This window comes from Protopterus annectens, chromosome 8.part0 (assembly GCF_019279795.1).
Source record: "Protopterus annectens isolate FY-2018-M chromosome 8.part0, PAN1.0, whole genome shotgun sequence".
Classification (NCBI taxonomy): Eukaryota; Metazoa; Chordata; order Ceratodontiformes; family Protopteridae; genus Protopterus; species Protopterus annectens.
In genome coordinates, this window is record NC_056741.1 from 560,486,796 (window position 1) to 560,503,385 (window position 16,590).

Below are 16,590 nucleotides of genomic sequence, written 5' to 3' on the forward strand. Positions count from 1 at the left end.
CCTGGACTCGCGCACGTGCCCTATGCAAGTGGTTGTGGCTGCTACGCCATTTATACGCTGCGCAGCCAGTGCAAGCCTTACACCAGCCTTGCGACGAGCTTCATGAATCCGGGGGAGTGGTTTAATAATGCGATGAAGCAATATTATTATGTAAATTCATGGGGAAAATTGCTGAAAGAAGTTATTAAAACTGTTAAAGTAAAGAAAAAGTGGTGTACCAAGATAGTATAGTGTCAAAATTTCCAGTGGAGACTGGTAATAAATAACTTACCAGTAAATGGGATTATGCCATGTGAAAAGAAAGTTGAAAGAATGTCCCTCGGATTCTCAAAAGCTTGCACGGAAGCTCAAGCAGGCAATATGTCTGCCGTGCGATCCAGGAACAGCCTGCAGGGGGTGTGCACGAGTGCTCCTGCACTAATCCTGCACGGACTAAGCCCTGGTATGCAAATCACCCCATTTGTAGGAGAAATCTATGCAAATGAGATGATTTTGCAATCCAGGAAGCTTGCAACAGTCCGTGCAGGACTAGTGCTATCTGCAGAAATGTACTTGGTTAGTAACCAAGTACATTTCTGCAAAATCCAAAACAGAGCTGTGATAGCCCCAAATAAAGGCTGCATATCATGTAGTAAGCATGCCAATGGCCAAGTATAAGGCCATTGGCATTGCAAACAAAAAAAATACAAAAATCAACTTTTATTTTTTTTAACCGAACACGTCTGTTTAAGTGTAGAGTAGTGTCGCGCAAATGGGATCGGGGGGAACAATAAAATAAACCTAAAATAAGCAGTCTAACTAAAATCACTATTCTGCCATGCAAGTCAATGGCAGGCAGAAGACAAACTGGCCAGTGAGCAGTGGTTGCTAAGGGGGGAGGCTCAGTGTGAGACGTAACTATGCATTAGCAGGCAATCCTGTGCAAATGAGGGGAAGGATAGTGAATCCCAGTCTTCCCCAGCATGTGAGTCAGGTCCCAACAGTGTAAGAGGAGGAATACCTTGGTGCAAGCATAGAAGATAGGTGACATCATGGGGGGTGTCAGGCATACTGTAAGCGGATTGGAGCCCTGTGGCTCGGGTATGCTTTTAGCTTAGCTGGGGTGTGTTTAAACTTGCTTAACACTCTTTACAAAGCCTAAGCAGGTGTGCATGCCGCGCACAGGGTTTTACAGGAAGAAAAAAGAGGTTAAACCAGGAAATAGCAGCAGTGCGCACATTTGTGCACTCTGTTTCCGCAGCGTGCCCCCAGGCTTTAACAGGAAGGCAATGGGAAGGGAAAACAGCAGTAGGAAGGTAATCAAGGAGAACTAGATTAGCTGTCACGTGAAATGTATCAGAATCAGCCAATTACACAGGAAGCAGACCAGCCCAGGCCAGAACACTACTATAAACTATGCAAACACCTTCCTCTTTGTTTTTTCCCCACACTCTACAACACCGGTGTAAACAAGCAGGGAACATTTAACACTCACAACAGCAAAATGATAGGGGCTGCAATAGCTATCATAAAACTTGTGGAAGAGTCTGAGGGTGGTGAGGATGTGAATGCTGTCAACCAACTCACAGTGAGGAGAAGGAGAAGAGTGTGCAGACCCAAGGTAACATACCAGGGGCTACAAAAGCTGGAGATAGTGGAGCACTATAGGGTGGACAGGGACCTCCTACAGCAAATTGTTGAGCTGTGCCAGCCACACCTCACACACAGAACTAACAGAGGGGAACCTATCCCAGTGGATACCAAGGTATGTGTAGGCCTAAGAATACTAGGTACAGGTACCTTCCAAAAGTCAACTGGGGATATGATGGGGATTTCACAGGCATCAGCATCCAGGGTACTTCACCAGTTCCTGGATGCCATGTCAGCACATGCTGGTGAGCACGTAAATTTCCCCAACACCCATGAGGCGTTGGCCAGCAATATGCAACTGTTCCACCAAATAGCAGAATACCCTGAGGTAGTGGGTGCTGTAGACTGCACGTACATATGCATCAAAGCACCACCCGGTGAACGGGGTAGGGTCTACATCAACCGCAAGGGCTTCTCCTCCATCAACTGCCAGATCATGTGCGATGTCCAGGGCATAATAATGAATGTGTGTGCTGGCTGGCCTAGAAGCTATCACGATTCCCACATCTGGCATCTGACACAGCTGTAAAAGAGATTTGCCAAGGGGACATCCCTGACAGTCACCTAGTGGGGGATGCTGGATACGCACTGGAGCACTGGCTGATGACACCCATCAGAAATGCACACAAATCCGAACAAGAACTCCATAATGAGGCACACACACAGACCAGAATTATAATAGATCATGTGTTTGGGATGCTCAAGTCACTGTTCTGGTGCCTGGACACATCCGGTGGAGCCTTGCAGTACTCACCAGCTACATGTACCCAAATTGTCATCATACATGCCATGCTGCACAATATTATCCTGCAGAAACAGCTGCAGCAGGAACAGCATGGGGCAGGGCCACACAGCCCCCCACCATTGCCAAGGTCTTCATAGGCACAGAGTGACTCGGAGGAGGAACAACCTGAGCCTGCTGCAGTAGGCAGAAGGAGGTGTGCCCAGTATGCCCTGGCCTTGGCAAAGAGGCAATGCATAGCACATACACTGACACAGGAGGGACCCAGGGAATAACACCTCCCTCTGACTCTCACACACAGTAAAAGTGAAGCCATACATTACACTACCTGTATCTAACCATGTGCAGGGAGTGTACTATGTGCATCCAACATAGGCAGCCCTGCAGCACCACCCTCAATACTGGGACACCCACAAGGTAAGTGACTCAAACATGCCAGTTGGGGGGGGTCAAATACCCAACAACAGTCACAGCCAGCAGGACAGGTGTAGACAGACATAAACAAAGGCGGAGCTATGGCCTCTGAATAAGGCCTATGGGTAACCTCCCCTCAGACCTACACAGTCAGACTATAGCAGGTCAGGCAGTGGGATGTCAGTTATGAAGGGTAGAAAGTCAGAAACTAATATGTAGGTAATTAAAAGCTAAGATCTGTAGAACACTGGTATGTCTCTAGTCAGCACGATAGGTAAGACAACAGACTGAAATGGAATACCCGACATACCAGTACAGTCCTAGCAAATGTGTACAAGTGTCAGGTGTGCCCCCCCCCGCCCATCCTATGTAGAAATGTAGTCACAGTCAGGTGTTCCCCTCCCCCCAATCCTGTGTAGAAATGTAGAACTAGTCAGATGTGCCCCCCCCCATCCTACGTGGAAATGCAGAAATGTAGAAATGCAGAAATGTAGTCACAGTCCATGCCAAATGATCGTCGGATACCCTGCAGAGACAGCATGCTACCTGTAGGTGTACAACACAAAGGTCAGCACTGCAGTTCAAACAACCTGGACTCGAGCCACACATTCAGTACAGACGGCCATACTGGGCATGCCCACACACTTAGAGAAATGAAGGCAATGTCAGTCAACAACATACTGAAAGGTCATACTGGGCATGCTCACACACTTAAACACAAGAAGGCCATGTCTGCAAACACCAGTGGACCAGACATATCTGGCAGCCGCAGATGTTAGTGCAGACACTCCTCAGTATGTCCCACTCATGCTTTGCACACACAGTGGATAGGGCAACAGGCATATATGTAAGGACAACAAACTATAATAAGCCAAAGGTAGACATACATAGATGTGTGGAAGAGGGTGACTGTGACAAGGAGCCATCCAAGCTTGTGCCACCCAGCACACAGGCAAAGGGCCACAACCACACAAGGGTCAGATGTCACTCACTGCAGATACTAGCCTCTGGTATCTGTCAGCATTACAGAGTATGTGGTGCACATGCCAGCTATGCAACATGACTGTGCAAGGAAGTAGTCATCTAGCAGATGCATACATGTACCTGTGAAATATGACCTAGGATGGGCCTGCATGTGGCATGTCAACCCCTAGATGAATGGGTTATGACCCATACACACACACTGCCCTCCCCATAACCCCAATATGACAAGACTGCTGAGATCATCCACTGTGAAATACACCTGTAGGAGGGTTATATCCAAGTAATCCCTGTAACGCGTGCTATAACTGTGTACTGCTGTAGTGTAATAAACTAGTTAGGTAGGAGTTCTTACCCCAGCAGTACACAGTTACAGCATGTGTTGTAACTGTGTACTGCTGTAGTGTAATAAACTAGTTAGGTAGGAGTTCTTACACCAGCCTTGGCAAGTGTGTGTCTGTCTGACTCTGTCTGTGTAGAAAGCAATGCTTTTTAGGGTAGTCACACCCCCTACAATTTAAATGCTCTTCTTTGGTAAGGCTGCTGATGTCATCCACCTAGAGATACACCTCTGAGAAGGTTGTATCCCAGTAATCTCTGAAGTGCATCCTGTAACTGTGAACTGCTGTAGTGTGATAAAGTAGTTAGGTAGGAGTTCTAATCCCAGCTTTGGCACCTGTGCGTGTCTGTCTGTGTAGAAATCAATGCTTATTAGGGTAGTCACACCCCCTACAATTTAAATGCACTACTTTGGTTATACTGCTGCTGTCATCCTCCTAGAAATACACCTCTGGGAAGGTTGCAGCCTAGTAATCTCTGTAGAGCATCCTGTAACTGCAAACTGCTGTAGTGTGATAAAGTAGTTAAGTTAAGAGTTCTGACCCCAGCCTTGGCAACTGTGTTTGTGTGTGTGTCGGTCTGACTCTGTCTGTGTAGAATGCAATGCTTTTTAGGGTAGTCACACCCCCTACAATTTAAATGCACTACTTTGGTATGGCTGCTTATGTCATCCACCTAGAAATACACCTCTGAGAAGGTTGTAGCCTAGTAATCTCCATAGCGCGTCCTGTAACTGCGAACTGCTGTAGCATGATAAAGTAGTTAGGTAGGAGTTCTAACCCCAGCCTTGGCAACTGTGTGTGTGCGTGTGTGTGTGTGTGTGTGTGTGTGTGTGTGTGTGTGTGTGTGTGTGTGTGTGTGTGTGTCTCTGACTCTGTCTGTGTAGAAAACAATGCTTTTTAGGGTAGTCACACCCCCTACAGTTTAAATACACTACTTTGGTAAGGCTGCTGATGCCGTCCACCTAGAAATATACCTCTGGGAAGGTTGTAGCCCAGTAATCTCTGTTGTACATTCTGTAACTGCATACTGCTGTAGGGTGATAAAGTAGTTAGGTAGGTGTTCTACTTCCAGACATGGCATGTGTGTGTGTGAGATTTTGTGTGTGTCTGACTCTGTCTGTGTAGGAAGCAATGCTTTTTAGGATAGTCACACACCCTACAAGTCAAATGCTCATCTTTGGCAAGGCTGCTGATGTTATCCACCCAGAAATACATCTCTGGGAAGATTATAGTCCAGTAATGTCCACAGTGCGTGCCATACCTGCGTACTGCTGTAGTGTGATGTAGAACTCTGGTAGAGTTCTAGTCCCACCCATGGCAGATCTGGGTGTTTTGCATGTGTTTCAATGTCTGTGTAGGGTGCAATGCATTTTAGGCTAGTCACACTCAGTACATGTCAAATGCCCTACTTTGGCAATCCTGCTGATGTCAGGCAATGTGATATACATCTTTGGGGAAGGAGTTCTTCAATAATCCCCATAGTGCGTTCTATAATAGCTCCATGCTGTAGTGTGATGTAGATCTCTGTTAGGGGCTCTATACCCACACATGTCAGTTGTGGATGTTTTCTGTGTGTTTCAATGTCTGTGTAGGGTGCAATGCATTTTAGGCCAGTCACACTCAGTTCATTTCAAATTCCCTACTTTGGCAATCCTGCTGATGTCAGCCAATGTGATATACACCTTTGGGGAAGGTGTTTTCCAGTAATCCCAGTGGTGCGTCCTATAACAGCTCCATGCTGTAGTGTGACACAGACCTCTGTTAGGCCTCTGTTAGGGGTTCTATACCCACACAAGTTGGTTACACCTTTGGGGAAGAAGTACTCCAGTAATCTCTGTGGTGCATACTATACCTGTGTAGTGCTGTAGTGTAATAAACTAGTTAGGTAGGGGATCTACTCCCAGACGTGCCAGGTGTGTGTGTGTGTGTGTGTGTGTGTGTGTGTGTGTGTGTGTGTGTGTGTGTGTGTGTGTGTGTGTGTGTGTGTACCTCATATCCTGTGTGGTGGTGTTTGTGTGTGTGACTCATATTTTGTGTGGAGATGGGTGTGAGTGTGTGACACCTGGGCCCAATGTGGAGTGGGTTTTGCAAATTTCTTATATAGTGGCCCTAGTATATATCACAATGTCCACTGTACAGGGATAACAGATGTGAAATAGCCAAGAGGCTGGGGTGCAAGTCCATACCCATACATGTGACATCAAGGCCAGGCAATCACAGTTAGCAACTCCAGTATTACCCAGAGCACACTTTCACCCCATGTCTCATGCACACACACACACACACACACACACACACACACACACACACACACACACACACACACACACAAACACATGCCAAGGCAACAGCCAATATGTGTGTATTACACTGCATATTGGCGACTGATAGTAACTATGGAGTGAATGCAGTTGCCTACAGAGGGCATGGCACCCTGTCCATCTGTCCAATAGGCACATACATGCAGACAGTGCACCTTCCCCATGTTTCTCACTGTACACCTGCAACACCTGTGGGGAACATGGGGAAGGTGCACTGTCTGCATGTATGTGCCTAGTGGACAGATGCACCATGTTCCCCACCGGACACCTGCAACACCTGTGGTGCCATCATGTGTGAACAACAAAGGACATACAATGCCTGAAAACATGCCCTGTATGGACAGATGCCCCTGACACCAGGGAATGTCATTAGCATGCTATCAATGTAGGTGCAGGGGTAACCTGATGTCCATTACCTGTTCCTGGCACAGGTGGCCAAGACTGGCACATCAGATGATAATCTGTGAACACAACATGGGCCTGACACCCCAGGTGCAGTTCCACATGTCACTGTACATGCATGTGGAAGGTGTGCACATCCCAGACACTGTCCATTGCATGGACTAATGAACACATACATGGCAAGTGATGCACAGCATTGGCCACATGCAATAGTTACTCAGGTAACTGTATGGTGGATACAATACCCACCTGTGAGGGCAAATGCAGAAACCACAGCCCTGAGCCACAATGCATACCATTGTCATGTGGCCTGATGCCAAGGTATACCCATCACCTAGCCTTGTATAGCCATCTGGCACAGTTGCCCACCACATACCCATGCATAAATGCACACATGCATGTCAGTACTGGCACCCTGGTTTGTATATGTGTTGCATGATGTGTATGAGCACATCCACACTCACTATAACCCCCATGCCAGATACCTCCCCATACCCTTTGCCCATAGAACCTCTGTATGACCCATGTGGTGCATGTGATACCTGCACAGTAATGTGTTGTTGCAATCTCACTAGTGATGAGCTATATCCCTGGCCCTGCCAAATGTGCCAATGTGTATGTATCCTTGTGAGAGGGTGGCTGTGTTGATGCTGTCACCTGTTCATGCGGACAGGCATGTGTACTTCACCTTCCGTATAGCTACCATATCTCTGTTGCAGATGTCACTCACCATCACATATATGTTCTGAGGACTCCACAACAGGTAACCTATGTGGTGCATCCAATAACTGCATAGGACTGTGATAGCACTACCTAGTCATCAGGGGTTTGATGCCCTGTGCTGGTAGGTGTGTGACACAAAGATGCCTAGGTTTTACTCTCCCACCACTCCCTGACTTGTCAATGCCTCTGTCTGCCTCTCTCACTCCCTCACTGGTGGATGTGGAGACCTACACCTGATTTTCTTAGGCAGCAGCATGTGTATTTTAAGTGATGCTCATGATCAGCTGATGGCCTCTGCATGAATTGCAGCCCTCCCCTGGCTGATTGCATGTGGAACAGCTGTGGTAACATTCCCATAGCCAATTGCATGGAAACACACTCCAATATCTAGGAATATCATGTTGGGGTTGGCCCTTTTCATTCACTGTGAGCAGGAACTAGAGCTGTTGTTTGGCAAACAGCATCTCAGATGGATTGAGGACTTACCTCTAACAACATACCCTGTGGAAACAGGGCAACACACAGGAGGGGGATGTGCCTGACCTGACTACAGACTGTAAGTGCTGCTATATTGCATTTGGAGTAATGTTGGTTTATCAGTGTGTGTGTGTGTGTGTGTGTGGATATGGCTGTCCTACATGTTTTAATACCTGCCACGTCAGTTCTATGTTTATGAGGAATCTGCATCTGTAGAGTCATCGGCAGACTGGGTAGTGTGTTGTGCCTTTGGTGTCATGTGTTACCCACAGAGCATTCATCTGTGAACTGCAGAAGGTAGTGTGAGGTTTGCAGTCTGTAGATGGTGAAAGCCATGACAGTTACTGACCTCATAACCCTCATAGGACATATGTTGCAAGAAACCCTGTTACAACAGTAAATGTATGAGATTATCACAGCAACATGTCAATATTAGCCCTGTATATGTGCTTACAGCCACAACTCTGTCAACCTTTGTACATATGTCGTGCATTAAAAGGTGCATATGTGCTGTACATCATCATTAGTGTCATCATACCGGAAAACAAGCCCATGAGATATCAGTCTGCTACACATGTTATATACAGTAGGGGTTCTATTTGATGACATGACCTGGACATTCTGTGGTTGTATGTATAGTATTGGGGTCTGTGTACTTATGGTGAATGCCGACAGTGTATATATTAATATGTACCTTGGCCTGTGTACAGACTGTGGTACATGTCATCTTCCTAGGTCCCATCCTATCTGATGTTACATGCTGCTCCACTATGTTATCATATTGGCTTACATGTTTGTAGGGCCATACACACACATGTCCCAAACTACAGACGGGCATTAGACCACACTGTGTAGTGGCCCAGTATATGTAGGGTCAGTGTGTGAGTGGCACATATGAGGATGGTGTTGAACAGATAGTCCATAAACTGTAATATTATGCTAGCTTACCATATGTGGCTGTGGCAGTGCTCACATTGGTTGTGGTTATGCACTTTCACACATGTGAATCTTAACCTGTGCTGTGACATGCCTGTAGAGCTTGCTATATATGCAGGTACATGTGCATTCCCCCATAGGATATGTAGGCCAGTGTTGAGCCAGTCTGCCTGTAGCCTGCACAGTGCTTTGTTACATGCCTAGCTGCTTAGCGTACTTACCCGGTGAGGTGCCATATCCAGATACTTTCCAGATGTACTGCTGTCGGGCCTCCCTTAACAGTCATGTATGTCAGACAGAGCGGTGGGATGCTGTACAGATGTATGTCGATATCTCGTGGGTAGTATGTGGCCATGGCACCTCTGTACCAGCAGTTATTATTTGTCAGGACAGACAGAGGTGTGTGAATGCATAACCTATGAGGGTGAATGTATACCAGTCATTATGTGTTATATCCATCTACATGATGTTATCATCCATATTGTCAGGCTTGGTCCACATGTTCTGCACTAAGGGGTTCTGTGTATACCTCTGGACTGTAAAGAGTGTGTCAGAATGTCCACATTTATTGGCCAATATCTCTGCTGTAGTCCACAGGAGCATTACGTGCTTGCAGCGGTACTGTACTATGATGTCCTTAGGATGTCTGTCAGTAGCCAATGGCGCACATGTGAAATGAAGATGTGGCCTCCCACACACACCATGTCTGTGAAGACAATCCCTATTACAGTATATAGCTATACTCTGCTAATATATCTGCTATACATGCCTGATATTCCCTTGGACTACAAAGGTGGGACTATAAGGGCTGGGGTAGGGCTACACCCCATGTTCAGGACATATGGTGAATATATATGTACATATGATTATACAGATATCTATATAGATAATTAGACATGTACATATCAACATATATAGATGGGTGTGTATATGTACATAGATATGCATATACACACCCAGATATATACATATACAGAGCATGTCTACACATATACAGACAGAGATACATATGCGCATATACATATACCATGCTGCCATGCCTGCCAGCAGTACACTGCTGTTGTATCCCTCACACATACGGTGGGTCTGGGGCCATATATGTGTGGCCTTCACCTACACAATACATGTGTGCCCATATGCACTCCAGAGGCCAGTGTATGTAACAGTAGTATATGGCCCTGTATTAATGAGTCTGGGGGGATGCACCATACATACCCTAGGCTGTTACAACATGTGGGGCTATCATGGGTGAGCCGCCTTAAGGTATCTGGATGTACAGTACCATACATGTCACCTATCTTGACATTACTTACATAAAGTGAGTTACTGCAGGCCTACTGCCTCCTGCCATACAGACTGTTCTGTGTGCCAATGTGCCTGTGATGGTGTCAGTTATGTCTTGTTATGTAACAGTTACATCCCATTTGGTCAACTGAACACTTTACCACCTAACAATTGTGTACAGTGTGTTGATAGAGGCTGCTGGACTATACACCTGCATCACTTACTGTTGATTGTGTGATATCCTGTGGCCCAGTCTGTCCTTACTAATGTACGATTTGAAGGGCATGGCCTGGACAGCAACAGCTGTGGACCTTTCCAGACTACTGTATTAGTTTAACTGTTTCACAGTTGCATTACTCTGTTGATCTGGATGCCAGTGTCTGAACAGCTATATGACATGGCATGTAATCCTGTAATAGTACACAAATAAAGGTATTCCATTTCTGCAAACCTGTGTGTGGTGTTTATCCTATGACCGCTCTGTGGGTATATGTTGCAGGCAATGAATGTCATTTGTATGGGTGGATCATCCAGTGTCCAATTGTTAGGGTGTTCACTGTAGGCATATATATGGTTTACTATCATAATTTTTAAATAAAAAAAAAAGTGTACTTATTAGCGAAGTCTTTCGCCGAAAGTGCACAATACCGAATGCCCCTAATGTCGGAAAACAGCTGTTAATGTCGAAAATGTCGATCACGACATTTTTGTACACTAAACAGCAATCCCACCATTCCCTTAACTCCCTAACTAACTAGCCTAAAATCCTGTTTATGCAGAGGTGCAGGGATGCAGGGGTGCAAGCCCCACACCCCCCCAACTTAATATTCCAACTCTGAGATCACACTACGGTGAGGAAAGGGATGTATTTCTCTAACCGCACTGTACCACAATCCCTTTACATGAGCAAACATTATAATTGCAAATGCACAGTCCATTCGCATTTATAACGTTCGCTCACTTAACCTGCTGAAATATGAGGTATTCGAATATCTGTTGTTTGAATACTTCATAGCCGTGCAATTGTACGGCAAAATTTTAATGGTAAACCTATAAATATATACATATATATATATATATATATATATATATATATATATATATATATATATATATATATATGGATTCACTTCATAACACTGAAACTTCAAAATACTGAAAATGACAAAACTTCATAATACTGAAGACCAAAATACTGAAAGCTCAAAATACTGAATACTCAAAATTGAAACTCAAAATACTGAAAACACATATTATGTAAACTCAGCTTAAACAACATAAATCATAGCAATTTCTACCAAATATATGCAGGGGCAAGCCCCTTGCACCCCACCCTGCTAATTATATATATCTACTCCAAGATTGCACTTAACTGCACTATGTGCAATCTTGGAGTTGATATATTTAATTAGCAGGGGTGGGGTGGGTGCAGCCCCCACATGGGTGCAGGGGCTTGCCCCCTGCATATATTTGGTAGAAATTGTTATGATTTATGTTGTTTAAGCTGAGTTTACGCATAATATGTGTTTTCAGTATTTTGAGTTTCAGTATTTTGAGTTTTCAAGATTTTGAAGTTTCAGTATTTTGGTTTCAGTATTTTGAGTTTCAGTATTTTGATATTTCAATGTTATGAAGTGAATCCATATATATATATATATATATATATTAATAAATATATATATATATATATATATATATATATATATATGTGTGTGTGTGTTACCAGACCGCACAAAGAAACGTAGATAATTATCACTAAAAACAAACAAACTCTGCAACACATAAGCATTCCAAATGAATTCAAAATGAATTGAGAGAACACCTAAGACTCCTGTATTATTTAGCGCTTTCGTTTTCTTTATTATCCAGACTTCTGCAGAAAGACGTTTCATTATTAAATGCAACCATTTTATCATTGTTTAAATACAATATTTCGAGCTGTTTATTTAAATTACCACCACAGTTCTTAACCAATAATACTGTGAGACCAGTGGCCCTTACAAGGTGCTGTGTGCATCTTCATTATCATTATAATAAAGAGGTGATTCAGTTACCAGTAGTCTTGCAAGGTGCTTTGTGCATCTTCATTAGAAAATAATTTAGTTATCAGGAGGGGAACCTGCAGTGCCATGTATATACAAGGATCATGTGTTACCTGTATACCTGAATTAGACATTCATATCAGGTATTGTGTGCATACCAGGAAAACGTGTGTAACACGTATGCTTTGCAATACCTAAAAATAAAACCAGTGGTGTAAACAAAGTCACCCATGAAGTCTATTGTTATTACAAAAAAAACATTCATCCCATGTGGGATGAACCAAAAATTTCTTTGCAGTAACCCCATGTTGCACAGGTAAGCATGGCTGTGTTCATATGTGCATGGACTACAGTGTGTGGAAGACCAAAGATACTTGGGGTGGGACAATGTACAAGGTGAGTCCCGAGGGGAGGAGGAGTGGAGGGTGGGCAAAGTGTGGTGGTGTGGTTGCTACAGGCTGGTGTGTGCAGCGGGGGGGTAAAGAAAATATGGGTCAAGAAGAAGCTGGGTTGGATGGGCTTGTACTGGTCGGCCTGCCTAGTGGGTGGGGGAGAGGAGAATGAAATATAAACAAATAAAGAATAAAAGAAAAAAATAATTGAAATCCCTATTTAAATAGACATAAAATACAATAAACCTGGTAGGGTATTGCGGGGCGGACATGTTTGGCTGTGGGGGGGTATGCCAATCCATACAAGACGTATATTGTTTGGGGCCTCGCAATCCCATTAACAGTGCATGTGGACATATATGTTTCTGTTAATCTACTATTGCTATCTACAGATGTATGGCCATATATACCTATATAGGTATATATATTTGCTTACATATTTATAACTATGTTCGTATTTACCTACGGAGATATATATCTGCGTACATATATGTAACTTGCTGTGTATATGTTGACATATAGGTGTTGACATATATATGTGTAGATGTCGGCATTTGCATGTATATATATATTCATATATATATATATATATATATATATATATATATATATATATATATATATATATATATATATATACATATACATATATTGATATGTTGTATCTGTCTAGATATTATATTTGCACACACACACACACACACACACACACACACACACACACACACACACACATATATATATGTGTGTGTGTGTGTGTGTATACATATATAGATATTTAGATAGTATATTTACACACACACATACATGTAGATGTTGGTGTACATTCTCTGTACTGTTGCATGACTGTGCTGGATGTTATGTTTCTGAAAACATCAAATTTATGTATATTTGGCATGGCTTAGTTCAAATCACTTTCTGCATGGTGTGCATGCTCCTGGGTCTGAGCCTTGCAGAGGCTGTTTATTTTGTTGCTGAGCAGAACACAGGCCGTTGGATACAGAGTGATTAAGGCACTTTAAAGCCGTTGTAAGCGGGTTTGCGTGGAGGTAAGCACTGCTAACTTCTGGTTACAGGTTCCTACACTCAGTTAGCTTCGAAATTGCTTAACGTGTGTAGGCATAACTTACCCCTGCGCAAACAGACTTAGACCCACTTACTGCTGCTTAAAAGTGCTTACTCCCGTGCTAATTCTTTTAAAAGAAAAGAAAAATGGATTGATAGGACAGTGGTGAAATAAGGGGCACAAAGAAGGAAAGATAGTAGGGAAAATATCCAGGGATGTGCAGGAAGGGTGTAGGGAAGGTCCATAACTTCCCATTTCTTTGACAGCTACAGCTGTGTATATACACTAAATTTGGAGGCAGATTTGGACACTCAAACATCTTGGGGGGGGTGAGGACAACAGTAATTTGTTGTGATACTGATTAGACCAGATTACATGTGTTTTTTTTTTTTTTTCAGGTGAGAGTGGGATGTTGGGGAGGGGTAGTAAGTATATTTGGGGAGGTAGGTTGGGTAGGTTAACAGACAAGACAAACAAGATGCATACAGGGGCAGTATATGACACATGTGGGGGGTAAACACCTTGGACAGGGAGGGGTGTTTGGAAGTCACAAGCCCGTGAGCCCCCAAATGGAAACAGTGGGACTGAGGTCTTCACACATGGGCAGTCACCACTGCACCTTCACGGCCCCAAAGGTGGCTGTGCTGGGGGCTGGTTAGGAGGGCCAGGCTCACCCTCTAATTGCACCATGCGGCCCTCAAGCTGGCATAGCTTGTCTTGAATGTCCTTGTCGAGCTTGCTACACACCACGGCCCGGACCTGACAGCAGGTGACAGGTACGTTTCCATCCGCACTCCCAGGGGGGGCAGAGCATCATCCCCTGTGGCAGTTTCATCTGAAGGTGATGCAGTGTCAATGGAGGCGGAGGTCCCAGGCTGGGCCCCAGACGTGATGGTGCCCGGTGCCATGGCCAGCTGAGGTGGGACAGGTGGGTCTGCTGGGACCGGCCTTCCCATATGAGCTATGGTATTGCAGTTTTAAGAAAGATATTAGTTAGTAATAGACAACAGCATTGAGGATTATTTATAACAGCATGCATAGGTATTCCCATTAACCCAAGACACAAGATTTACAAACATTGCAGAGCGAGCAAAACACATGCATATATGAGACAACAGTGGCCATTACAACAGCATGCATGTTTCACTGATAGCAACAGGCCACCAATATGGGAGTATTTTAACATGGCACATGCATAGAACCAAATGTGAATATGTATAAACCAAAAGGACATATGTTCCGACAGAAGTTTGGAGTGTACACGTTCTGACTGAGGTGTGTAATTAGGTTATTGTCACACATATGGTGGGTGTGAGAGAGAGAGGTCCATTAACAAGTAATATATCCCTGTAGTATTCACAACTTTCTTAGTCACTGCAGTGATCTGTCCTTTACATGTATTATTACACTACCCACTGTCCTTACTTTGTACAATGGTATGTTTGTAGATTAGTATCTACGTGGACTGTGTCTTACGTATAGTCTTCACCTCTTACTTGTTATGGCTGTTGAGAAAATCACTGCTAACACTGCCTGACAATTTCTACACATACTCCCAGATTACATGCTTGTAGACAAGTATATAAGTGAACTGTGTTGTACCTACAGTCTACACCTCTTACCTGGTATAGCTGTTGAGAAAATCACTGTTAGCACTATCTGACAATTTCTTCACATACTCCCAGATTCCATGTTGATGTTATACACATACCTAACAATCTGTTTTTGCACACACTCTGGTCATGGCTTGACAGGATGCAGGTGTTAATGTGGCATATTTTGAGATTAGCTGTCATACACTTTGGACGGGATGCTACAATGACAGGTTTGTTTTCATATATATTCTTTGACTATATACATGTCTGACTATCAGTTATAAGTCAGTAGAAGCTGCCTATAGTTCTTGGATCATCACACTATGTCAGGGGAACAGGTTACTGGGCAGCAGATTTGGGCCCGTTATCTTGACATGCTGGACAGATGAGAACAGTTGAGGGGTATGACTATGCATACAGCTTACTACCTGAACATTCTGCCACAGTCTGTACAGTTGATGGTTATGATTATGCTTACAGCTTACAGTCTGAACATTCAAGCAAATTCTGTACAGTTGTTGGGTCTAATTATGCATACAGTTTCTATCTGAACATTTGATTATGCATACAAATTACTACCACTCCTGGGATTCAAACCCCTGCTGTGTGTGGTAAAAGTATTACAGTTGACATCACAGTACACTGTGCTATCAGGGAATTGGTGTGAAGCATCTTAATGTTTTCTGTGTAAGTCTCCCTCAATTGTACAATATGACTGACCTCTTGGGACTTCCAACATTGTTATACTGAACTTCCTACACATTTTATCTGCGTTCAGCAGTGTGGGTAACACTGCTTAATACAACAGTACTATTTACAGAATGCAACACTACAACAACATATGACAGCAGAATGTACACAAGCACCCCAGGGGATATACTTTTACTCCCAAGATATTACACCTTTATTTCCACACAACCTATATGGCAGTCTTCCTGTCATATTGTCTAGTTTATTCAGTACATCCCAGACACAATACATTTTTATACTGTTACAACACTTTCTAGAACTGTTATATTTATTTGTTATGATAGTACATGCAAGATTATTATTAACCTGTCTCACAATGCAGCCTTTGCAGCCTAGCAGCATGGGCTTGCTGGTTTGCAGCCCGCTCATCTGCAGCTGTTAGGGAAATACAGTGATATTTAGCTATTACCTATCCATAGTATACACAAGCTAGACAATCATTATCTACGTAGTAGAATGGGTACTTACTCAGTGCTGGGGCATTGGCCATCTGCC